This window comes from Manduca sexta, chromosome 25 (genome assembly GCF_014839805.1).
Source record: "Manduca sexta isolate Smith_Timp_Sample1 chromosome 25, JHU_Msex_v1.0, whole genome shotgun sequence".
NCBI classification, from domain to species: Eukaryota; Metazoa; Arthropoda; class Insecta; order Lepidoptera; family Sphingidae; genus Manduca; species Manduca sexta.
The window spans coordinates 3,587,321-3,612,948 of NC_051139.1; the positions used below are offsets into that span (position 1 = coordinate 3,587,321).

Genomic DNA, 25,628 nt, shown 5'->3' on the forward strand with positions numbered 1-25,628 from the left:
GGTTATAAAACATATCCCACCACCAGCAAACTACATCAAGAAAACCATTTTCCAATCAACACTCTATAACAAAACGTTACCAATCAATCCGCAAACGAAGCAATCACACGCGAAGACAGCCTACCCTCATTTCCGCTGTGGTGCCAGTTAACTGATGGATATGAGGCTCATGATAATTGCCAGCCCCATACTCCATTATTGCAGTAAGGAGGTTCATTTCCGTGCAAGAATGAAGACACTGCGAGGGAATGGCGCTGGGAAATTGTCTTAAGACCGTATGTGAGTTTGATGTTTCGTGATTTGATTACTTCTACGTTTGGTTACAGTTTATGCTCGTTGTCAATACTAATAAAAGTGTTCAATAGTTGATTGCCTTGAAAAGTGCTTCGCTTTTAAATATGAAATTATTTGATGTGAGAAAATTATCAAAACTTTGATTAGTTAAGACACTAACGCCCGAAATTAATAACCAATCCTAATCCAATGTATGCCATCTAAGATTGATAATTCATTCGTTTTTATGGATAAAGCATGCCAATAACCAATCCATAGATTCAGTAAGCTATCTCTAACAATAATCGATCTTTGAGAGGATGGATTACAGATCATAGATTACCCTCTGTATGAAAATGACAGTTTACGCTTGCCAATACTCTATCTACCCGTTTTGACATTTGATTTGATTGTTGTAAACAATCGCATTTTCCAATCGGACCAATTCCTCAGTTTACTCAATATGTTTTGAATATCGCTTACACTGATTTTAAGGGAAACGAAAAGGCAATGGAAATATCCATATTCTGTAGTGACAGTGACGACAGTGATTTGGAGGGACTAGCGATACTGATAGCGAAAGTGAAAGTCGCGCTTCATCACGGGTAATGAAAAGAGTTAACTACATGCAGACCCTGGATGAGTTTGATTTCACGTTTGGATTAGGCTTTCGAAATCTGCTTGCCAATCATTGTTAGTTAAACTGATCTCGTATATTCGTGTTACGTACAAGGTAAATAATTTTTGACATTATTTACAAAAAATACCGTACCTACCGAACTATTAGATAGGTACTAACAAGGGGCAATTGCATCGTTTTTTCAGGAACTATGGTGTTTCTCCATTCCATCAACTTTTGCTGAGGTATAGGAAATATTTATATTATCTTTTTTCAGGACATTTGGTACATGGAAACGTCGCTTCCCTGTGATTGCATTGACATTGCGTTTATCTTTACCTAAAGTTCAAACAATAATAATTGCAACTGCAGTTTTGCACAATATTTGTCGGAATCACAGGCTAGAGGAAATTCCAACCCAAGTGGAATTATCAACTGCTGATATTATTAATTATGAGAACAATATAGAAAATCAAGATGTTGGAGAAAGAACAGCATTAACAAATAACTTCTTTACTTAGTAAAATAAAATACCATTACAATCACTGCTATTTATTTTATTGCTTATCTACATTTGTAATTCAAAATAATAATTACAAATTAACATAGTTTTATTAGTTGAAAGTTAAAACATAGAAACAGGCAAAATTTCCATACATTATCTATACTATTATATAAAGCTGAAGAGTATGTTCGTTTGAACGCGCTGGTCTCAGGAACTTCTGGTTCGAATTGATAAATTCTTGTAGTGTTGGATAGCCCATTTATTGAGGATGGCTATTATAGGGTATATGTATATCATCACACTATGACCACACGATGACCAAAAACGGCTAAAACTGATTACTTTTGAGAGCTTCCGTTGCGTGCGCTGCATAAACGGTTAAAGTTATGCAACAATTATGTATAACGGAATTGTAATTTGTTCCTTAACACTTGATAATGTGTACAGAGTCCAATTATTATTATATGGCACCGAGTTTACTGCGTACTTCATACTAAAAACTAAATCCTTTAAAGATTTATTAATATATTATGAACAATGTTATTAAACTTCAGTGTCAAAATATGTCAGCAACCAAATTACTCACGTTCCATTTTGAAACTAATTAAAAGTTTGTATCTTAAATATGACCTGTACTAATTATTAATTATTTCTTTTGAGGGCTAAAATACATAAAATATTTTTTATTACTCCAAGTCTTATTTTTCGCAATTAGGCAAATATTGAAACGAATAGTTTGTATGGAAAATACAAAAGTATTTTTTACGAATGGAATATTCTGCATAAAATGGAATGGTCAGGAGGGAACGCATCTGGAAAGGATTGCCAGCGATCTATCGTTGAAGGCAAGCAAGGATAGGCGAGTTAAGATATTGGCATGCCGATAGGAGACCAATCGAAAGATAGTCGGCAATCTAAGATAGGTTTCAGTCTTGGATAGTAGATACATTATTAATTTCGGGCGTAGATCGATCATTCCTAAGGCGATGTTATATTAATTTGAATTTTTGCTTCAATTGCGTATTTCAATAAACGCTACAGACATTCAATCTCATAATCATCAGCATTTCAACTTCAAGACTCTAATGAGTACAAAAAAATAACAGACACCTAAAAATTTTAGCATAAAACAGACAAAAACAATACCGGCTTTCAGGCTCTCGTCTGGCCTTCAATGTAAAAGGCTACCCACGATGAATATTTTAATGTACAAAAGTAAATATCCGTGCGAACACGTAAATCCAGGGTATGCCTTGTGAAAACAGAAATGGATCGCACGTAACAGTTAGGTAACAAAGAGGCAAATTAAGTGGGCCCGCGGTACGTATACCAGCGCGTGTGTTTAAAGTGTTATAATTAAATAGTTAGTAGGCCGTGAGGGCCCCGAACGGGTCCTAGATAAAACCAGAGTCCATATTGGCCCTTACCGAGTCACGAATTTGTAATCATGCTGTTAAAATTTTCGGAGCGGGATTTTGCTTTGAATGAGTTATAAACGTATTATTTTATAATCTTGGATATCGAAATACCCTTTCAGATTGATTAACACTGAAATGTGAACTAAGAAGCCGTATCTTGTTTGAGAAAGTTGATGATATTTTAGACTCTTTATATTTGATGAATTGATTGTTTTTTTAATGAAATTAAATACTTGTGATGAACCTTCTCTTATTTACGTCTGTGGTTGACTACCAGAAAAATAACATATTTTTGAACATGAAAAAAAACAGACTTAGTAAAGCTATGTAGGCGAAATTATCTCTTAAAATCAAGGCGAGAATTTTAAATCTCACTTGCGATTCCGCGGCGTAGAACTGTCAATTCAATTCACAAAAATTATAAACTTCAGTTGATTTACATAAAGATATGAAAGCAATAATTTTAAGAAACATACCCAAAAACGAGACTTTTGTAATATTTTTCCATTACGATGGAAAGTTTTGTGTAAATGCAGCTTTGAACTATTTCATAATACTCGTGTTTAATCGAAGTGCAGTTATTGGTTCCCACTCAAAGCATGATTTTTAAATCTAAAAGTACTCCGACGACTGGACCGAGTTTTAACCTAGTTTTTGGTGTCCGATCGATTCAACACTATTGAGTTTGGGTCCAGCGAATTAGACTTTGACAGCTGGCAAAAAAACTTTTCGGGAGAGAATAATACGATTACATTAAAAATATAATTATCTTGTACTTAAATATTAATCGTTTTATTTAATGGCAACTAATATTTTAATGTCAACAATAGTATTTCAGTGCGAGGATCGAACTTAGAACCTCTCGTTTCATAATTGTGCCGGCTCGTTTGATGAGCTGGGACGTATGACACACACACGCTTTTTATCTCCGGAGGGTTAGGCAGAGATGCAATGAGTGGACTGTATATGGCAATATATATGCGTATTCTGTCCCATGATATGATAGGGAGCGAGCCTATCGCCATATCGGACACAAAGTTCAGACTTTGTGTGATACTGATTAGTAAAACCCAATATCACTTTTCTCGATCCGGGAATCAAACCCTAAACCTCAGCACCGCTGTCGTTCCGTAATACAATTACTCCACCAAGGCAGACACGCATGAATAGGCTGATAATTTAATAATGCTAAATAAGCCCTAGCTGGTTATATAAAGAACTATACCTAACTCTACTTGAAACTATGATCAAAGCTCTGTATGGCATTGAACTGTGATAAAGTCTTAGTAATTAAGTCAGCTTCAATACCTTTGAAACGAGAATACAGGGGTACTTACACAATATCTTGCTTCGGGAAATAGAAATATACTTATTATTACCTAGCTATTCGGATTCCTAAACCAGACATACCATCTCGTGCCTTCAAAATTAATAAATAAAATAATTTATTAGTCACGTGGGCGAACATAGTTGCACTTATACAATACAATACAATTTCGTCATATTAAATTTTAAACGCCGAAATATCCATGATTATTAATTATTTTTACGTTTTTCTTTCAACTGCGAGAACTAATCACTAACTAGACGTGAATTTAAATTCTTTACTTGCCAATACTTGTTTAGTTACCCAGATTAAAGGTGAAACAAAATGTATGAAAATGGACCTTGAGGTATCGCCTTAATTATAAACTTATTAATTATTCGATCTCGATTTTCGAGGGTGTGTGAACTCTACTTATCCGCACTAGGCCAGTGTTGTGGACTAAGGCCTAATCCCTCTCTGTAGTAGAGGAGGCCCGTGCCCAATAGTGGGACAGTATATACAGGGCTGATATTGTTGTTGTATTGTTGTAAAGATTGTGCTTGTTGTTCCCAGCTGGTTGTGACGTGGCAGGCGGGGCGGGATCTATAAACGCGTTGCCAGCCGGTCCGGGGTCGCGGCTGGCGCCGTCGTTCGACGCGGCTACTCCGCGCAACGTCACCGCGCTTGTTGGCAAGTCCGCCTACCTCAGCTGCCGGGTCAGGAACCTTGGCAACAGAACGGTAAGTAATAATTTAAGTAAGAGGATTTTAATTTTAATATTCGGTAGTATGATATGATTGAACAGTTTACGCGTGATTATTTTCTGTGTGATTGTGAACGTATTTTGCGTATGATCTAAACAAGTGGTTCCCAAACTTTATTCGACCTTTTCCAAAATTTTGCTGGTTCTGGTGGAGTGTTTATTTTTGGTTTCAAAGAGAACGTGCATTGCAACTACCGTCCAGCCATCGCAGATGCATCTGGCCAGTTAAGTGGGGTCACCGTGCCTCTTACGACCCCTATCAATATTATCTGCCTACATTGATAGGTGAAGTCAAGCCAACATTTTAGTACTTACTATCAACCCAGGTCAATTTTCGTGGAACCTCGCGTACGAATTGTAGACCCCTATTTTTCGGTCACGCCAACGTAGACCTCCGTCATATCTTCAGTGGATCCTTGGTGGTCTACCTGGACCATTTTGGGAATCAATGATCTAAACTTTATGGTCACTATTTTTGTATGTGAGTAAGAAGAATGAGTCCTTAGTAGAAAATGTAGTAACCCACACAAAGGTTTTATACACAATTCAAAAAATGTTAAAGGTACCATTTAATTTCCAACAATTCTTTCAGCTGAAATGACAATTTTTTCGCAAGTTTCCTCAATTTTCGCTCATCAACGTTAAACGGGTACCACAAAGATGTCGTATTTACGAGTGCAGATATCCATCGCAATTAAAAAGGCACAGGGGATCGTGTTGCGGACGAGAGCGGGTCGCGTCGCGTTTCCGTAGCGGCGCCGACGTCGGCTCGCGACGGACTAATTGTTCGTGATAATTGCTCGAGGGAGAAGCGTATTTCCGCTCCGCTCCGCTTTCCGCCCGCTCATAGTACCGGAGCCGTTTCCGCCCCGCGACGACGGCTTCGTGAAACTGGTGATGTGCCACATATTGCGTTGTCACATTGTCTATTGCCGTCTCTAATCGCTTCCTCGAAGATCGTGGTTATAGGGTTAATCATAACATACATACGTACAAATATAGTTTTTTCTCCAGGACGAGCAGAGGTGTCAACACTATTTTGCATCTAGGTTCTATCCAACGTAGTGTGATTAATTCCATTTACCGGATACAAATATAAACTTCGGGCTGCTATTGGGCAGAGTAACCAAATATCTCAAATTTAATCATGACTACCGGTGGCCTAGTTGTGTTGAGTACGTAGTACATCTCTCTGGGACTATTACTTGCTATGCAGGACTTTGCTATAATACGCATAAAATAGTTTTCATATTCCATTCGATTAGCGTCTGTGTTTCGATGAACATATCTCAATCAATGTTACAAATGACCTATAATGTTTGACATCGTTAAATACCCGTGAGTTATGCCGGATGACGTCATCAATCATCACTCTTAAGCCGGCAATCCATTAGTTTCCATTCAAGGACGTCATAGAGAATCAGATATTATTTGAGTCATTACATCCTTAAAGCTGACGAGGTTCAACAGGGGCTTATATTTTTATATAATTCTTGTATAAAGATTTATATCAATGGCACAGATTTAAATGGTTATGTATTGTGAAATCGCGATTTTGAGCCCCTACGCAACGTTAATGGAACGTCATGTAGCATTATATAACATTATAAAATAAATTGGCCAACATAGTACGTTATACAGTTGACTTTCTTGCCAGTTCTTTTCTGATGAGAATCGCTTTTCAACTTATTATGATTGTAAACTGATTACTATTGACGTACTCTAAATAATGTATAACATTTCACGATTTTAAATAAATTATTTCATTTCATTTCATATAATTTTTTAAATGACTTGAAATTATTATTTGATATGATGTACAGTAACGTATTTTTTACAATATTATAATGTCCCACTCCACCTGATGGTAGCCGGAGTTGAGTTCAGATAGAACATTAACTGAAGAGATGGTTATTTCGGCTTGTTTGATATCGAATATAGGTAGGCTGATACCGTAACGCGACAGTTACGTGGGTCAATATGGCGGGTTTTATACTTTGTGTTCGGTGGTCGTTATCCGAGATAGAAATATTTTAATATCAGTTTCAAGTATTTTATACGATTTTCAGAGTAAAATCTATACTTAAACGGGCACTATTAGATTTTATTAGTCATAACCTATTAGATTTCATGTCATCATATCAGATTTTCAGATTCTCGATAATTGCGTCGATGACTTATTGGTGAAATAGTTTCCGAAAATAAATTTTCTATTTTAAGAAACGTTATTTTAAGACATGTTTATTTTACCGTTCCGTGCGTGACAATACTAGCGCGGGAAGATGAATGACTTCTCATGTCATTATGATTTATTGATCGTGTTTTTAGTATCCATAAATATATGGCTCTAAATACTAATCTTTCATTTTCATTTGAACAAAATAGAGAGCACGTTGCTCGCTTAGAAAGATTTTCCATGACTAATATTAAACAACTTTTTTTATAATAATTTCATTAACTTGTAGATTTTTGTTATTGAATGTGGAGTCAACAAAATTATGTACACAAGGCATGTGCTACTTCATGTTTTGATAGCATAGTTTCGGATCGGTCGAACTCTACCGTCTCTTTCATTCAAACATTTGTTTTCTGTAACCTCTCATCGATCCTCACCAAATCCCCAAACAACTGTAAATTGTCCAACTGTCCACTCCCATGCGAATTATCTAGAACCGTAATCAGACATATCTAGGCTGATGTTTCCTTAATAAATCCTATTGTCTAACCCACGAATGCAATTAAGGAAATATCAAGATTTTACATAGCGGCGTGTAAAGTATTTATTAATTTGGGCGTCGCGACGCGGCCGAATGCCTCTCGTGCTACGCAGAATGTTAATTGCTCAGGAATTAATTTAGGATTGTGTATACTAACTTTATGGCAACGTAAACCATAATTCATGAATCTCGTAAACACGAAATGGGTTTTGTTTGTTTATGTACGGCTAGGGTTGGACCCTCGATTGAGATCTATTCGGTACATTTGATGGATGCTAAATTAATAGGACGGTCAATGGGATTGTTGCTGGATTCTGTTGTAGATTGGTTTAGTAATTTTTATGTCTTTCTCTTCTCTTCCTTCGCAGCGAAGGGTCTATATTCCTGCCGGCTTTCCCTTCGTAATTTATGTAGAATCATCATCAATCATCATTTGTACAAATTAGTACCAATATTTGTACCATCGTGCCGGGTTATCTTTCGGAAAACTTCATCCTTCACCATTGGTCTCTAGCTATGCTCCAGTGTACCATGTTTTTGTGAATGTTGTAGACTGGATGGAATGGAGTATTCCAGCACTGCCCAAATTGATTTAGAATAATCTAAAAAAAACTTTGCTCGGTCTGGAAATCAAATCCAGTACCTTCAAGATTTATCTTGCCTTTGTATATGTTAGAATACATTTACATCATGAGGCACAAAGTCACTTTTCAATTCCACAAGAAAACCTTTTGTAAATATGTCATCACAACTAACTCACAAGTCACCGACTTTTACGATTCGGTATGAATTTATTACGCGGAATTTAGTAAGTAAATTATCTTATTAGTATTTAAGGTTTTTATTAAAGTAATTCGTTAGGCCAGGTTTACGGCGGGTGTAAAGCAAACGCGGGTATAAACCAAACGGCGCGGTTTCGCGGAAACTTCATAACTCCGCTTGATAACTGTATAAAACGTTTCGCGTTGACATTTATACGGGCGTTGTTTGTAGAGATGACAGAGATAGATATGGTAATAGCTAATGGGAGAGATAAGGACGAAGTTTTGACAGTGGACAATTCTTGGTAATTAAGGAAACGAATGGAATATATCTTGGTTATTGCCGTTGTGTTTGTAAGATTTGTTACTTGAAGCTGGGGCTAGTGTTGCCATTTGGCAATGTTTAGTTGTTTAATTTAAAATATAGAACTGTATTTATATGCGTCTTAAAGTCAAGCTATAAGTAATATCTTTCTGATGCAATTCTGTAATCTTATATTCAAGCTATACTTATATTTTATAAAGTGAAGAAGCGAACGTCACTATACAATAGGGTTCAAAAAGAAATATCGTAATTGAACTATGATTTATAGCGGGATTAATAGAAAACGTAGTGCACGTTCAAACACTTTTTCAAAAAGTGTGACGCGCCATCATTGGATCCGTAGAAGGGTAAATGAACGAACAGAAAAAACTTTTCCAACCAGAAACTTACTAATGAAAATGGAAATAAAAAAAATATATCGATCCAGGAAAGACAATATACTCAGGAAATGTTAGAGCCTCTTAGTAAGAATAATAAATACAATAAAACTTAATTCATAATAGACTAGTTGACCCGACAGACGTTGTCCCGTCTTAACTATGAATTTGCAGCACGCTTTGTGGCAATCGCTGACAGTTATTTCAAACAATTGACAGTTATATAAAATTAATATTAGAGTTTTCTTAAATTTTCTAATTTTCCGCGCATTTTTTTGTTTTTTTTTCTTTCATAAGAACTTTCTCCTGACAATAGCAAAGATAACAAAAAAAATAGTGAAATCGGTCCAGCCGTTCACCCGTGATGGCGTGACCAAGGGATATAGGGATTCATTTTTATACTCCTTCCACTTCGATACACAAACATCGTCATTTTTGTATGCAGTATCTTAATGTTGATGAATATGCATGCCACCCCTTCTCCAAGACTTTCTTCCTTGTTTGATAATTTCGGCTTCAAATACGACTGCCGCAGATTAATTATACTTTCTGAAATATTTATGTTTAATTGTACGTAAATGTTTGGTACTGGTTTTTGTTTGTTCCTGAATAAACAGGGTTAAGGAGTGTTTCTTTGTTTAGAGATCGTTGAGATTTTGATGTTTATACGTATATTATACGATGCTTTCGTTCTAAGCTCATTAATCTCTAGACATGTGAATTATCTGATTATGAAAATTTACTCATAGGAAACTTATATCTATAGAATATATGTTATGTTTTGATTTATCGGACATGCCAATATTTTTCTATCAAGAATATCATGATTAAACAAAAAAATATTTTTTTTGAAAATCGAATCTCTTTTTCGTTTCTCATCTTGAAACTGAAGATTAATATATCTCATACCAGGAACTTATCTATATCTATCAAATTCACTGAAATATTTCCTTTGAGATGAAACTCATCCTTGGCAATAAATTACATACATTTACATCAGAAGTATATGTTATGCAATTATGTTTCTTAATTGTAAGATTATATGACTTCATTACCTCGTTGTCCGATGAGATCATATCCAGGACTCACTATTGAATGAATCCTTCCTACCCGAATTTCGGCCACGGCGGCCAATCTCAACGGAGATCAGGTACGCAGGAGATATGGTGCGCGATACACAGGTGCTTGTGTGCAATTATCTGTTCCTTCACTTTCATGACTATGTCCGGTGAGACGGTAATCCGACATGAGCAGAGAGGGACCAGGCGCAGGACCAACGGCTTAACGTGCTTTCCAAGGCATATGGACACTCCACCACCAATATCCTGACTGCGAGCTGCGATAGCTGCGACTGAGTAATTATTAAGATAGAAAAACTTACTCAAAATTACTTTTGGCTCGACGCAGGATTCGAACCCAGGACCCCGGCGTGGTAGTCGTACCCGTCAATGTACGCAATGCAACTATGCCGTCGAGGCAGGCGATGCACTCACTTACAACTGTACTGAGACAAGCCGAAGAAGGGGATAAAGAGTTGATTGGTTCATTCCTGAAATCGGGTTGAAGATTGAGATTGCGATCGTTTATTGAAAACGTCGGTAATGAGGCTTGATTTGACTTCTATTTATGATACTTAAAATGTATACGATAATCTGTTTATTGACTTGACTTGTGTTTATTTGTCACATAGCCCGACTCATTGCCATAAATATGCATTTTTCTGCACATAAATATTAATAAGAACCACATTCATAACGTTATAAATATTAATACAATTCCAAAAAGCCTACCTTTATTTCGACGTATCAAAAACGAAACGAACATTTTGTTGGTCCGTTTGTGACGTTTGCGCTTTTGAAATTCCATGTCAAGTGTTTTAAATGAATTATTGAATATAAAACCCGATGTTAGGTGTTGATTGTATTGTATAAAACGTACTGGTCGTGCAAATGGCATGTTCTAGAGTGGCAGGTAAGTGTCCACTAACGCATAGTAACAGAGATTAATGAATAATAATAAATACTCTTTATTGTAAATATTGTTAAATAGAAAGACACAAATAAGATTAATACATTTTCATAAATCTATGGTGTACAATGGGCGGCCTTATCGCTACAAGCAAGGTTGTTTTATCAATGAATTTTGGATGTTATTTAAAAGCAAAGACATTAAACTATATAATTAATTATAGACCGGCCATCAGGGCCAGAATTTTGCGCCAAAAGTTATTACCAATTGGTAATAAGTCGCTGTCTTATTTGAAATGTCTGTATGACAAGATGTCGCATCGTCGTTATATATCAATAAAAAATAATATATTTACAGAAAATATGGTAATACGCGCATTAAAAACGTGCCAAGATACGATATGAAAAAAATATGAAGTATTTTACATTGATGTTTTGCTATTTCACTGTAGATTGAGTAACCATCACATGAGCGCAAAATGTTTGTATGACAACCCTCCCAATGTCCACTCTATATTATCTTAGAACTCTTGGTTTAAATATAATTTCAATGTTGCGATTCTGACCAATTTGGGAACGTCTTTCGCCAAGTAATGTGACTTTGTTTCTTTAGTGTTTGAAGGGCAATGGAGCTATAAATTAGTATAAGTTACTAGAATTATGTAGTGATAATTAAGTTATCGAATTTAACACCTATGTCTCTAAACTATAAGTACTTAGTTAAATTTAAAATTGTTTTTATTATTTCAATAGATAGTGATTAAATTGTCAGGTGAGCGGTGTACGATCATTCTGATATACACAATATTGCAGTGACGTAAGACTTCAAATTCCTTTGATATTCTGCAATTCCGTTGAGTGTGCACTAGTCCTTACATATGCCTTTCCTTTTTAGAACCACGCGTGCTAGTTTGCGGCACCACAGATCGGTGGTATCTTCCTACTCGGCGCGAGCCAAAAGGTTCGGTAATTCATATCCGTGCCGCACCATCAGGCTGTGGACTGGTTTGCCAGCATACGTGTTCCCTCCTTCCTATAACTTGGGGTCCTTCAAACGTAGCGTGAAGAAGCAATCATGCAGGCCGGCATGACTGTGCCGACCGTCCAGAGATGCTTGTATATTTGGTCGTTCGGCACTTTTTATACGCTTTATATCGCTTAACATCAGGTGCAGTTCGCCGAGCTAATATACAAAAAAAAAAACACCAATGAGTAATTTTATAAATAATTTACGTAATTTCAAGGCACAATCTCGTTTCAAAGCGTTGTTTTATTTAATATCTGACACAATTAATGATCAGATAAATAATAATTTAGATGCCTTCGGCTAATGACATAACATAATGGGATTTGATTGCAATTTAATTAAATACATTTTTGGAATATCTAGTTGTGCATGAAGTGTACCTCATATTTTGGACAGATTAATGTCATTATCATTAACCAATAATTGTATACAACCATTATATTCCTGGATCCAATCCAATCAATAATCCAATGGAAGTTCTGTTTATACGTTTCGACGGATTGGTTTGTGGCGTCAGCCAGTATACCTACTCTATACTGTATATAGTTTTCAAACAGGCTGGCATAATTGTGTCGACTGATTGAATTATCTCTTGTCAGTCGGAATAGCGGCGATAGCCTAGTTGGGTGTGGAACGGGCTGCGAAGACGAATGTCCGCAGGTGCAAATCCCAAGGGCACACACCTCTGACTTTTCTAAAATCATGTGTGTATTCTTTGTGAATTTATCGTTCGCTTTAACGGTGAAAGAAAACATCGTGAGGAAACCTGCACATCCGAGAAGTTCTCTATAGGGATTTCGAAGGTGTGTGAAGTCTACCAATCCGCACTAGGCCAGCGTGGTGGACTAAGGCCTAATCCCTCTCTGTAGTAGAGGAGGCCCGTGCTCAGAAGTGGGCAAGTAAGTATATAATATAGGGCTGATATTATTATTATTATAGTCGGAATTCTATCTTGACTCCACTCCACTTACCATCAGGTGCAGTGGGTGATCCCACTTTAATGCACGTCAAATGATCTTTACCATGCACGATAAATGTCGTAATTACAGAAACAGGCTTGTTATCACAGCAATGCACCGTCTTTAGATAAATAACATTTATGAAAATAAGGAAAAGAGTTTATTTTTGTATAGTAAACAGGTTAATAGTTATGATTTTTTTTAAAAATCAAAACTCAATCGCTTTTCTAAAAAGTTTGTTGATTGTCGCTTAGATGTGATTGCCTTTGAAGAGTCAATATATTATGTTATACTATAACAAAGTATGTAACGAGTTCTAAAAATTACTGGTTCAAACCATAGAATATTGTATAGAAACTACACAGAAATATAACCTTGAAAGTAATATTCAAGCTAATATAGAAAGTTTCATTTTGTGAGAGCCAATTGATAGTCTATTAGATATATAGCTTTGAAGTTGTGGATAACTTGGTGTAGGTGTTTGGACAACAATCGATTTATATTTGGTGAGTTATATCGATGTGTTTGTTTAGAAATTCAAAGCGTAGAATTTTACTGCGTTACGATTTTAAATTGTTTTTTAGAAGTATATTTTATTTCTGGTTTACGATAAACTAATGATAAAGCACAAATGCATTTAATACACATTGACGTATATTCTACCGATTTAGACAGGCTATGAACTTGAGTAAGAGTCAAATTAAATTTAATCTATACACTTATGTATGTGATTGTCTATGCTCGCGCGTCAATTCTCATCTTCATTCCTTCTCGGAATAAAGAAGTTTCGCGGTAATAATAATTACCGGTCTCTATTATTTAGTAAATAATTCTTGTACACAATAGAACTTATTCTTGATAGATGGGGCTTAAATCATATATGCTCTCTGATCTTATTCCGAACAAACTGCGTCAGAATATCTGACACAAAATATTTCCCGATGTGAGAATCTAGGCCAGAAATCCACAGCATGTAGCCCTTTAGAATTTAGACCAAGAGAGTGAGAATAGGAAACTACACCAACTATTAGAAACACCAAAACAATTCCAAATATCGAGCATGCAATTACGTCAGTATTCGCAGAAATGTCCCTGTGAAGTGAACTAACAGTATTATTCGACGTACCTCGCCGTCAATTGTGCTGGGTTAGCAGTACTCGTGCTGTAATTAAATATTGTCGTACGTCCTTTGACGGCCCTGGGCTCTTAGCATCATTCATCTCTTAAATGAAACGAAGTAATGATGTCTTGTGCAGGTCAAGATAGCATTTACTATGAGAGTGAATTTGGAGAAATTAGAACAATGAACGCTATGCGACTATTAATTTTGCATTGTGGACCGTATTTGTTACTTTTTAAATGCTTTTCCTGAAAGATTTGATTACTACACATCTATGCTGGCTTGAAAGTGAAGTCATTAAGTATTTGAGGATTATATGTGGTGCGCAATCAATCCTTAAATTATCCTAGAGGTCCATTGACAAACATAACTACTTTAGCGGTGGTAATCTTTTACCTTCAGCTATCAGGAGTCCTTTTTATCATTTATCCACCTGGATTAGTATTTCGCCTACTTGCCTTTTATACGTTTGAGTGATTGAGTTGAAAGTACGAAAGTACATAAGGTGCAAATTAACATACCTACATGCTTTATGATTGAAGAAATATAGTCTAATTTTGTTAACACTTTTTTTTTACTTTTCTTTGTTCTTTCCGTTTCCTCCGCCACCAGGCGCGTTTTGGTTGCTCATTCCAAGGGTTGGTAATCTTTGATTATATGGCGCTCGCAGTGATGCCATCGATCAATACGATATTTTAGAGACTTGTATGGCAGGAAAGGCTATTGAGGTGGTCGAAGTCGCAAGCAACACCTAGTCTGGTAATGAAATCTGAAATAATATATAAAATACTTTTATTTACAAATTTCAAATTCAAATCAAGGTTGACTTTAATCAAGAACTTGTTCTACACCAAAGGAATTCAATCATGTCACAGACGATCAAGTCCGCACACCCTAACAACATCAAAGCACAGACGGACCTGTAGTCAAAGGAGCTATAATATTGACTCAAGCAACTTGGTTCCTAACTATTGATATTGTTATCAAGTTTCATAACTTAAATTTTATTATGAGGTTTTGAATTGTGATATGAATGTTATGTATATAAAGGTGTGTTTGTTGTGTAAACTCCAATGTATTACGACTTATTATTTACTTACTTATTATATAACATGTAGCAGTGGATATATATAAATATTGTTCGCATTTTTAGTCTCGTGAACCAGGGGATACTGTAGTGGCTGCCCGAAGACGAGCTTACTTCTTTAAAATACTTATTAAGTTGGCCTGGAAGAAATTGTTTTTAGCGATAAGACCGCCCACTTCGTTTTTGAAATATTTCCATTTTTCTTTATGTTCATTCTAATGGGATATACTTGTATTATCAGAAAGTTTTAATTGTCATATCACAAGATACAACAAGCCTTTGTCACAATCTATATATATATATATATATATATATATATATATATATATATAAAAGAAAGTGGTGTTAGTTACACTATTTATAACTCAATAACGGATGAACCGATTTGGCTGAAAATTGGTGGAGAGGTAGCTTAGAACCAGGAGACGGACATATGATACTTTTTATCCCGTTCCCACGGAAACGGGACGTGACATAAGACGTGGTATAAGAAAGCAGAATTTGGTATGGAGATAATATAAGACCATGGGAAGGTTATAGGCTACTATCCCGGGAAAATATATAGTGGGACTTTTATCTCGAAAAACTCCTTCACGCGGGCGAAGCCGCGAGCAAAAGCTAGTTTCATATAAAGCAGGGAACAAAACTCAGAAGCACATAATAAAATTAATTAGATAATTACAAACACGTCCACTAATCCAAAGAAGACTAAGACAAATGGAACTATTTGCCGATCGGCTAACAAAACACATGATGTCGGCGACGTGGCCCATATCCGACAGATTACCGCGGCTTATGGCTTCGACGCAAATCGCACCGCCCGTCACAAACCAACGGACACGCTGCTTGATTTTATATCTGGCGCTGGTTTAGTTAAGAGCGGAGCGGTTGGAGTTTCACAGCGGATTGACAGTGTCTGGCATTTCCGATATCTCTGGAAGGTAGTCGTTAGCGTGCTGAGTTGAGAACGGAGCGGTTGTTGTGAAGTATACTGGATTTCCTGACTGGCAGTTTTCTGGAAGGTGGTCGCTAGAGCGGATCATTGTCATCTAGTTTAAAAATTGAGGATACACTTAAGGCCACCTTATAGTTAGTAATTCCGATTTAATTCTGTAAGTTACCCAAGTAAGACAATGATTATGTTCCTTTAAATCAAAAAAAGGGAATTACGAACCTAATTTTTTATATCGGTTATAACAATTACTATGAAATGCCTATTAAATATAATAAGTTAGTTTTCATCACGGTGCATATAATATGGTAGAATATAAAAGAATTTTTAAATACTACACCTACAAGATAATTCTGATTGGAGTCAGCGTACTATGACGTATCAAATTAAGTATTTTAATGTTATTTCGTTTCCTTTAACCTTGAACTATTTAAAACAACTTCACCAATAAAACCAACTGAAAAAATAATTGATTAATAAATTAAAATTTAGTTCGCTTAATTAGTTACATAAGAAATGATTCGAAATTAATATAAGCTATTTCGGGAAAATTAGCCGTCCGCAACCGAAGTTAACGATAAATATCGATTAAACTAACTAAAACGATTATGAATACAGGTTAATTAAACAGGCGAGAAAACGGGCGATTAGCGGTTAGTAATTATAACCGATTGCCGTCTCTCGGTAGTATCGGCGTATTGATTGTCATAAACGATGTTGGTATTAATTTCAGATATTTGATTGAGCATATTTTAAAATTACCAATATCCTTTTAAAGTTGTCTTGGTTTGTTATTGTTATAAAGTCTATGGTCTATAGTATAGATCATTGTCCTTGGTCATTGTCGTAGATGCGTTTTCAGCGTTCCTTCCTACATTGTCTATAAAATGACCATTTGTTATTGTCATAGGTGCGTTTTCATGGTCCCTTCCTACCGCGCACGTGTAAGCTTTGAAATGGATTTCCTGCATCGGTGTTCTCCGAGTGCTATGACTTGTCCTTCTTTAAATGAGGCCTAAAAAGAGTGCTCACCTCTCATTGTGCATTGCTTTTGTCTATGAGCGGCGGACACTACTTACCATCAGACGGAACGCATGCACGAATGGCTACTAAGGCAATAAAAAAAATATTATATGAATTGCGATTATGGGGTTGATGCTACGAAGTGATTACTATTAAATACTATTTACAATAAATATATGTTGCAAAGTTGATAATTATAAAAGCAAACAAACTCTTAAGTCCTAATAATATTTATAATATAACAAAGCATAGAGTTATTATAATTTGATGTCCCAGGGTGAGAAACGCAACGCAGAGAAGTAAGTGATTTATAATTAGGTGTATTACTGCCCATTTTCCTTGTTTCGTATCTTAATTTATTAAGGGCCATATTAATAAATCAATCTTACCTGAGTACGATCTTAATGATCTTGATGTATTGGATTTAATAAACAGAGCTTAAGTTCTCATTTAAGAGCTGACTCTCAGCTGAGTTCGGCGTTCTTTGATATAAACATTAATGTCAAAATCTGTTATATGCTACGGTTTATCATTTAAGAGGTTATAGCTGTTTATTAAAAGACGATTTTGAGATGCTGGCTTTAATTTGCCAGCATCTCAACTGATATCGCACTTCAGAGCGAAACTCAGTTATATCCATTATTATAATCATAACAAATACTCACTTTTTTCTTTTTCAAACATAAATATTAATATAAAAAAAATAATAGTTGAACAATTTAAATCGCTTCCCGCCGTCGGCAGCACCAACGCTTCCCAGATAACGCCCTACACTGAAAACTAAATCCGATTTCAAATAATGTCGGATTATACCAATTGTAGATAATGCGATATCCAAACGAACATGTAGGCCCGATTTAATTAATTAATTTGTTTGGAACCATTTCGATGCTCGTTGTGCTCAGTTTTTAATCTAATTAGCGTAATTACTCGGCCGTTTCGTAATTTGTTGAAGATGTTTAGCGATGTTCTGGTAGGGGTGAGATTAAGATGAAGTTCTTTTGTTACATTAAAGTCTTGTCAACCGTAGGTTTGGGTTCGAAAAAACATCAAGTTTAGTTCGAAGAAATGTGTTAGAAGTGCGGGATCTCAATTTGTGTAGCGATAATTTCGGATTAATGTCTATTTCTGCCGCTAAGCAGCAGTGTGTTTCCACAGTGTTGTTTCGGTTTGAAGGATATTGAAGCCAGTGTAAGTACTGGACATAATAAGACTTAACATCTCAGGTCTTAGGATGGCGAGCGCAGTGGTATACCAAACAATACTTTGTAATTCAAGGTGTTGAATGGTTTTTCTTCTGTTTATTGGCGGTAGTATCGCGTACCATCAGGCAAACGGCAAGCTCGTCTCGTCATTCAAAGCAATAAAAACAAACACAGAAGGTTAAACACAAGGCCCTACATTTATTATGACCATCAACCTAAGCACCTTGAGTTAGTACAATCCTCATCATCATCATAATTATCATCAGCTCCAGAAAGTCGTCTATAAGGTGCTTAGACGACTTGATAAAAATCAGAAGAACTCGCTGGAGCAGGTCTAATAAGTCTGGAAATCTTAAGAGCAGCTGGTTCAGACATGGACAAATCTTTTATTATTATTAATGGACATACTTCGTACAAGCCTGGACTACCTAGCAATAAAATAACAAAGAATACCCACATATCCAACTTACAACCTAGTAATGTGATTCAAGTCACATAGGCCTAGACAGCCTTTAATCCCTTTAAAGAAGTTAGGCGTACGCCTCGTTTCATCCTCGATGGAACGAAAGTGATCATTTGAAGTTAGTAATGCAAAATTCGCCCTTTGACTTTGACGCTAGTCTTTTCAATGCTAAGATCTAGTTAAAGTTTGGCTGTTTTAGTCATTCTGGCTCAGTTCACAATACAAAGCGTTTTGAGTTTACGTGCAGAGTAAATAAAGTTATTTATTTATTTAAAATGGTATATCATTTATTTGGATAGCATGTAAAATATCGTAATTGCGTATCATAATTATGGTACCAAAAAAGGTTATAGTTGATTTTATATATTAGCAGCAAGAGTTCCTAATATAATGTTAGTGCGTTTGTTTTTAAATGATGACCCACATACAAGAGAATTTCTAATGATCTTTAAAATAAACATTTTGAATCAAAGGCTTAACAAAAGACTTAATAAAGAACTACATTTTTCTACTAAGCTATAATTAATCGCTCCGCTCATGAACGTTTCAAAAGAACCGTTCGTTCGGATATCAAGGGCTAAACATTAACATCCCTTCAGAATTTCAATTAATGCGAAGTGTTGCTTTGTGTCTGTTCGCTGACACCCCGCGGGGCTTTCAATTTGTTTCCAACACAAATAAATTTGCATAACCATGGGCCGCTCCTTGGAAGTGTTTCGCTAAAGATAAGTTGCGAAGCAGCTATGTAAATAAATAGCCCTAACTTAATCTATCGACGAATTAGATTATTCTGCCCGATGTTATTGTTCGTGTAAAGTATTCCGTTAGTATATTTTGAGGTTATATTTAGTAGAGTAATCCAGTTTAAATCTTTATACTGATGACTGAATGAATGATCTGAACTTTATTGTAGAACTTGCTCACTTTTCAGTCGTATGTACTTTGCAAGGGGATGAGCTGATGTGATGAATACTTGTGTTAGAGACATATTATCTTGATTCAAAATTTGTTACGTGTGTGGCTCCGTAAGTAGGAAAGAATCCTTAATATATACAAAACAAAATGTGGAAAACAGCTTGGGGTAGCACTATACGTAGCACTTTAGCATATTCATTAAATGGTATAGCTATCATAATGATGTTTCGTTACATTTTACAGTATTCTAAATATATGCTGTCAATTTTAAATAAAGACCTAACGATTATAAAGAGTCATTAGTATTATTACCACGCATAATATGACTCAATGTAAGTCTATATCTCAAGTCCCTGAATGACTAGCATTACACCGATTGAGAGCCATCATTATTTGCCATTTATATAATAAACCCTTTGACAATAAATAACTTTCAAACTCACCACAAGAACCTACAAAAACCCTTCAAAAGATGATTCTTACGACATACAATTATTTAAATGAGAAGATCGTAAATCTTAATGAAATTTTAATCAATCTATAAACGAAAGTGGCCCGTCTGGAACGAAAAGATGGTCTCGATTGAAATTGAATAATACATTAGAATCGCTCCGATATTAATTTAAAGGGCGTTTAATTAACCACAGTCAAAGAATTTTCGATGCGAATTCTGATTTTAGTTAAGCTTCTAGTTTATTGAACTATTTTATTAGAGTATATATTCGTTTAACAGTGAATCAGTGTTCAAAAATTATATCGCTATAGAGATTAAATATAAAGATGCTGATAAAATCACTTCGGGTAAAATAAATCATAGTTTTATCAAAGATGCATATTTAAATACGTAGATCATTCAAGATTGCTTTGATTTTAATTTTAATATCAAATTATTTGTTAATCGCTCCAATGTTTTCAACGAATGTTTTATGTTGATTTTTGCTTGAAACACAAATAATAAAATTGCATTTCAAATCATAGTAATCAATCAAGTTTTTTAATACTTTCAAAGTATTTGTTTGGGAGAACATTAACTTTCGATGAAAGTTGATTCACTATTCCGTTTGAACCATTATTTACAAATAATGAATCTTGTGGACATGTGACAGACTTTTCGAATTTATTCATGTAGTTGGTACTAGACTTTATATTATTACTCTTCAACTTGAAGTACCAGCTCAGTATCAAATTAGAGAACAGTTTCTTCAACTTTTCAAGTATAAGATTTCTGACTGAAACATTCATTTGATCCTTTAGATCGTGTGATAAATTAATAATTCAACTACTACAGTTGCTCGTTTTAAACATCAAAGTGTATTTGAGTGTAATAGTAAATTTGGTATTTAGTTGAGCGATTTTTAAGTCTTGTTTTCAACGTTAGAGTTGTTTTGCAAATTATTTCAAGCTTAGTGAAGCATTAATTCCATGCTAGTTTAAAGCAAAATAAATGAATGAAAATTAATATCGCATTTTTTTATGTGTTATATTCCAACTTTTATAGCGAATTGGAATATTCCAGTAATATTTTGAGTTAAATTTTGACCCTCATTTATCCGGTCAAAACTATGTTATCTTAATACCGGTATCATTTGAAGGTACGTCAACTAGGAGGACGTCTTAATATAGAAAGAGGTAATTATCAAGGCGTAGGAAGCGGCAAGAAGTTTCCATTGGATCGGCGGAATTTATATTACACGGAGTTACCAACTCGGCCCTTTTATCAACCTTCAAGATTAACCCGTTCTTTGCCTGATGGAATTTAGGATTAGCTAACATTGCCTTTGTTTATAATAGAGTTTAGTTTGAAACTCAGTTTTATATTTTTGGAAATTGTTTTTGTTTGTGTAGATTTCATTTTAGAGCCTTGATTGTTCATCAGTTTTTGATATTCAAATTTGGAATGTCGAACTTTACTTGTTTTAAAATTGTTAGTTGAAATAGTTTCCTCGGTTGCGTAGTTGAAACAAGTAAGCGGTACAAGTACGAGTAGCACGCTAGTGTTCTGGGTTTCAATCCCGAGTCAAGCCAAAAATAATTGAGACTGGGTTTTTCTATCTTAATAATTACACAGTTGTAGCTCGGAGTCAAGAAGTTGGCAGTGTGAGAACATCGTGCCTCGGAAAGTACGTAAAGGCTTTGGTCCAGCGCCTGATCTCTCTATCTGGTCATGTCAGTTTGTCATTTTACTGGACTATGAGAGTGAAGGAACAAAGAGTATACCTGTGTATTGCGCTCACAATTGTGCACTGGCTGATATCCATTGACATTGACCGCCAAGGCCAAATTCGGCTAGGAATAAATCATTCAGTTGAAAATACTTTATAAACACCAATAAAACTTACACAATACCTAACTAATTGTTGCGTAAATTCAAAACAAGGGTTAAGCCTAAATCTAACATTTCTTCTAGTTCACAATTAATGTCAAAAATATAAGCCATGAAATTGACGACATTTAATACAATGTATGATTTATTTCACTTATTAAAATGTTCATACAATAAAAGTGAAACATAACCACTGCGAATAATTTAGAATTTTTATTGCGTGACATACTCGACCCAGAAAACCAAATCTTTTACTTTAGGTCTTTTACGAGAAATATTTCTTAGTAATTAACGCGGCTCGTGTGATTTACGACGTAGCTTAAACGCATGTGTTTCGATGTAATAAATTATTGTAATTACCTACCTGTTTGTAAAAAATGTATTAATTGGGCCCTGTTTTATTTCGAGTTGATTAAATGAGTTGTTTTAATCTGATGGTTAGTGGCATACTTTACGGCGATTATGAGGAGTCGAAGCCGAAGTGTCGTCCTTGCTTTTCTGGAGACCAAACAGAATTTTCGTTGCCGCCTTTGTTAGTGAATAAGAATACTACTACGTCAAATTCATTACCATATAGTTACAAAGTGAGATTGTGAGACTTAGGGTCTGTTTCAGAACCTCTAAGTAAATGCGTCTCCTTACGTAAAAGTATAAATCGACCATTACAAAAAACGCATTTTAATCTATTCTCGGGTGGAGACCACGTATCGGCAATCGCAGCTTTGGATCTCCACTTGGAAGGTGGACAGACGATTTGATAAAGGTCACAAGAACACGTAGGATGCAGGCCGCTTTGGACAGGTCCGTCAGGAAATTTTTAAGGGAAGCCTATGTCTAGCAGTAGACTTTATATGGCTGATGATGATGAATCTATGCTCCCAAATAAATGCCAATAAAATGAGTACTATCAACATTTGGGGTTTAATAATATAACTGTCAAATTTACTTGAAACTTGTAAGCCAGGCCTTAATGTCTACTAGCTATGAGTGACGGGCGGCGTACGGTATAGTTCATTGGCATTCAAATTGCTATGTGGTGTCACTGTCAACGCCAAAATATTACGCTCAACATTAGAGAGCAACTCATTTATCGCATCGTTAATATTTACTTATATAAAAATGACAATAGTATACAATAATATAGTGACATTCAGTTACGTATAGATATTATTCGCTCATTTAAAGTCAAAATAAAGCATTAGAAACAATCTTAATATCAGACAAAACCACAATAGGACAATTTATATGAAGCTCTTAAACCTTACATTGACCAACTTATCTTTTAAAGAATGCATTTTATTTGTTAATTTAGCTTTTAATAGAGCGGATCGAACGGTTAAATCCAGATAATCTAAACCACTCGAGATATTCGGCCTGATCTGGTCTCAACTTAGATTGAGATGCCGGGCTTAGCCGGCCTCAAACTTGCGATCTTTGTCTCTTGTGGATAATTCATGTCATTCGATAACATATATTTATTGTTTCCAATAGTGTAATGGTTATTATTGAATTTAGTTTATGTTGCAGCTGTGAGAATACATACAGCGCCTGCCGGATCGCTAAGTTATTATCAAAAACTGCCTCAGTGGCGCAGTTGTAATTGTACACGGTACAAGTAAGATTACCACGCTGAGGCCCTGGGTTCGAATCCCGGGTCAGGCAAAAAAACCGAGAATTGGTTTTTCCTAAAAAATTACTCAGTCGCGGCTCGAAATCAGGTTGACGGTGTGATATCCTCTTACCTCAGAAAGCACGTAAAGCGGTCAGTCCTGCGCCTGATCTCTCTTCAGTCATGTCGGATTGCTGTCTTACCGGTCTATGAGAGGGAAGGAATAGAGAGAGCACCTGTGTATTGCGCACTCATTTGTGCACTATAATATATCCTGCGTACCTGGCTGATCTCCTTTAAGATTGGCCGCCGTGGCCGAAATTCGGTAAGAAAGCATTAAGCTTACTATATTATGAACCGAAGACGTAAGCCAGCTTGATAATGTTCTTCGCAGGTTAGAAATATTCAACACGTGTTATAAACAGAGACTCGGATCTATTTATTCTAGAAATATAACTTTCCATTAGTTTAGTTTAATATTGGACTAATAAATCATTTTATTATTTGATTAGATTACTTAAAATTTCGTCACTAGTAACCATCTCTTTCCATTACAATAAAGCTTAACTGAACCTCATCAGAAATCTTAAAAACAATAAATACAAGCCCCGTGAAACTCGGGCATATGGCAGCCCTACAATAATCAAATTTAAAATAGATGACAGCCCTACGAACCAAATCTCACTGCCCGATCAGGCTTTCGACAAACAACGCTAAGAATGAGCCGGTTATTGTCACGAAAGCAAGTTAGTGAGCGCATTTCCGTGGTCAGTCCGGCATTGGACCCCGGCCAAGTCTTGCACTACGGTACGGCACAGCGATGCCTGACTTGTTTATATTGACGTGCTTGTTATGTTCGGAATTTATTTTCGTTGTTATTTTTGTTTATCAAAACATTTGTTAATTAATGACGCAAAGGAAAGGTGATTACTGCATTTGGGGGTGTCGCTTTTCTGTTTGGTTGGTGATCACTTACCGTCATCAGTTGAACCTTCGTAGGGAAAATAGCGTTACCTTTACTTGGGGTTGAGTGGAACGGTTATGTTGGTTTCACAAGTTTTACGACCCAATGTCGACTTGTTCCAATCACCAGTTCGTCTGCAATCTTACGCATTACAAATGGCATTGGTAATCTGAAAGACTAATTCTTTTTAAGTCTGATGATAGCCAGTAATTGTAATTATACTGATTAATCATCGGACTATAATACTACAGAGCTTACACACTGCTTGGACACAAAAAAAACACACCTTTGTTTCACACTTACTACTTTGCTCCATACTTTTACAGGTTTATATAAATTATTTCATTTCATTTCATTACTGAGATACCCTCTGCTCAAAAATACCTATTAAATAGACAATGTTTCATACTTCTTACAAAATCGTTTGCCTACAATGGGATTCGCAGTAGCTTTCAAAAGATGCGCATGGTAGGAGCAAAGGAAAATTGTGACACAATAATTCAACGCATCCCGCATCCCGAGCGCATCCCCAGAGCGGGCTTTCTGGATCCCGGCCAAGTTCCACAGCCGTTGCGAACGACTCGGTATGACGACTTGACTTGTTTACGTTTCACGCATTGACTTGTAATTGATTTGTGAGAACTGTTGATGGTCGGCGCCATTTTTAATAATTTCAGATTTTAATTTAAGCAGCGTATTTACTGATGATGAAATTTAAGGCACAAAATCAAATCGAAAATTTATTTTTTGTCCCATCTGGGAACTGAATCTGGAGCTCACCGTTCAAAGCCCTAGCTTGTTGCCAGTGAAAGAATATTGTAATAATAATGATTAATGCTAAATACCAACATGGTTTTGTAAAATAAATAGTGATACCTTTTCGGACCTCAGAATGTTTTCATACATACACTAAGCACTTCAAAGGTAATCGAAAACGTTGTATTAGAAGT

General features: G+C 35.7%; 1 long non-coding RNA gene across 1 annotated transcript in view; it reads left to right on the forward strand.

The window, feature by feature from the left end:
* The first annotated feature begins 4,699 nt into the window (after positions 1-4,699).
* LOC115440780 overlaps positions 4,700-25,628 on the forward strand; it is a 278,641-nt gene continuing 257,712 nt past the window's right edge. Inside the window, exon 1 of the long non-coding RNA XR_005113003.1 lies at positions 4,700-4,861. This is a non-coding gene — a long non-coding RNA (uncharacterized LOC115440780). The remainder of the gene's footprint in view (positions 4,862-25,628) is intronic.